Below are 2674 nucleotides of genomic sequence, written 5' to 3'. Positions count from 1 at the left end.
AGAAAAAACGGTTCCTTTTCGCCTAAAAACGGCCAAAATGTGCATTTGTTTATATAATTTGTTTATAAATAAACAAATATTGATAGGTAGCAAATTTTTTTTTCAGAAAACATCACTGACAACATAATTGCAACAAGGCAGAAAGAAAAAACGGTTTCTTTTCGCCTAAAAACGGCCAAAATGTGAATTTGTTTATATAATTTGTTTATATAATTTGTTTATAAAATAAACAAATAACATTTAATGTTAAATTTAAATATTCACGTATCATCCTCACAATGAAAGCAAGCGATTTAAGAGCAGAAATATACGTTTCTAACGCTAACCTGGCCCAGGTCTGACCTTATTTAAAACATCTAGTCTGGAAGGTCTGGCCTATCCCAGCACTGCCGCTGATCAGCGAGCCGAGAACCATAGCAAGTTCTAATGTAAGTTTAATCAACTAATTTTTTGACATATTAAAACAAAGTTACTAGATGTTTAATATGATAGAAAATAAGAAATTCATACTACGAAATCAAGACTTTATTTTCTTATCACCTTGACAGACTAGCCTGGCTTAGGTTTTGGAGCTGGTCAGCTAGACAATATCAACAATTGTAAGTTTGATCTGGAAGGTCTGGCCCGGCCCAGACCTGGCGCTGATCACTGAGCCAATCGCAAAAAATGGGTCCTAAAATTACCTAATGTTTTTGCCAAGTCATGAAAAAAAGGTTTCTTCTGAAGTAATTGGAATTTATTCCTTAGCCCTCGGCGTACAGACATCTTGCCAGATGACATCACAACTTGAGCTACGAGTTACTTTTCAACTCTGACCACTATGACACGGTGCTAGTTTTTGTCGCTCTAGTGTCACAAACTGTCAGTCAGACAATAACTCGCGGCTGACCAGACAGAGAAAACGTTAGAATTTTGGCCAGTCCGAGGCTAGACTATCTGTTCAGCGCCATGACTGGAAACCAGACGTGTTCAACACTAATTTATTGAATGCTCGTATGATATTGTAGAATATTTATAAATTCTCTATATACATATGTATAATAATGAAAAAATTGACAATGAATTCCAATAAGCAGCTGATGATTATGATAGGTGGATATGCATCGTCTGATGAATGGAATCTGGTACTATAGTATCTAGATTAGGCTCTATTCTATAGAGTTGATTTCAGCCAATCAAGTGAAACGAAGGATTGACGCATGAATGGCCTTGTTGTGACAGAATTAAGAACCAAGCGCACCATCGCCGTTGAGAAAGGGTAAAGGGGTGAAACTCTCTATAAATCTCCTTCCGGGATAGGGTTGCACAAGGGTTCAAAACCTGCAATGGCGATGCTGATTTCAAAATGGCGTCGCTCATTTCATCGCAACAAAAATGACCTTACAACATGAAATTTTTCAAAAAAACCCTGTCTTAACAGGTTCTCTCTTACACATATGTATTTTATTTCAAACCTATGGAATATCTTGTAATACTAAATAAAGAAAAAATTGAAGGATATATGTATATCTTTATATTTTTATAACAGTGTTGTATTTTCATCGAACGACTTGTGTTAATGATTCGCTTAATAAAACTTTCCCATTCAACACCCAGTATAATTTATGTTTAAATAGAAAAGAATTATGCTTTATTATTTCAAATTTTAAATTGCTACCAAAATTATATTTAATTTGTCTAAAAAGAAATTACCTGACTTTTCTAAGAATTGATCAATATACATGTATGTGTATGAAATTTAATATGCAGCCTCTTAATGAATATTTCTCTACAGAGTATTTAGATCCAATATATAAATGTAGTATATCAAATGTATATTAAAATCGCAAACATTTTTAACAGTGTATACAAAAAAAAATATTTTCAAAAATGCTGTGTAGATGCTTCTCGTTTCCTGCAAAAATTATTGGTGATAAGTAATCCGGATTCATTTTGCGATTCAAATATTCGTGGTGCTATCTTAACTTCTTGTATTTGGCCTCTTGAATGATTGTAAACAGTCATATGTCTAACTCGTTTCCGACCAAACATGTCAGGGTAAGGGTTATGAATCCCAAGGCTATTTACAATTTCTTAGCAATACTTATCGTGCTTACTCACAGAAAAACGCTGGTGTTAAATTTGTTGCAGCTCAAATTTCATTGGTTTCCCAATGAGCATTTGAGAAAATTTTCAAGTTTCAAATATATTCCTCTGAATTTAGGTGCACATCTGGACATCTAGGGAAAAGTATCATTTGGAGACTGAATTTTGGCTCAATGCTGAGAGTTGTGGAGAGCTGAAACCCGCTGTCAGCCACCTGAACACCTGTCAAAGCAACTATTCGCTTTGCGATATTGGACTAAATAATTGTTAATAAGCCAACTAATTGGAATAATATTTACCTAATTTTCAACTTCTTTTCATTTAACAGTGCGTACTAGTCACTGAGAATAAAATTATAACTTCCCTCCATGGAACTTCAAGAGCGTCCCTTTTGTTATAAGTATTTATATGGATATCCATACAAGATTTTCCTGTCGACACACTAAGTCCCTGAGCATCTACATGGATTTATATGAATGCTCCTAATATGTAATCTATATGGAATTACAAAGAAGATTTGAAGTTGTTCCTATATGAATATACATACCTATAAGTAAGTACATACCTATAATACGCAGTGTTATTATCA

Source organism: Belonocnema kinseyi, chromosome 5 (assembly GCF_010883055.1).
Source record: "Belonocnema kinseyi isolate 2016_QV_RU_SX_M_011 chromosome 5, B_treatae_v1, whole genome shotgun sequence".
Taxonomy (NCBI): Eukaryota; Metazoa; Arthropoda; class Insecta; order Hymenoptera; family Cynipidae; genus Belonocnema; species Belonocnema kinseyi.
Note: the sequence above shows the minus strand (reverse complement) of the source record.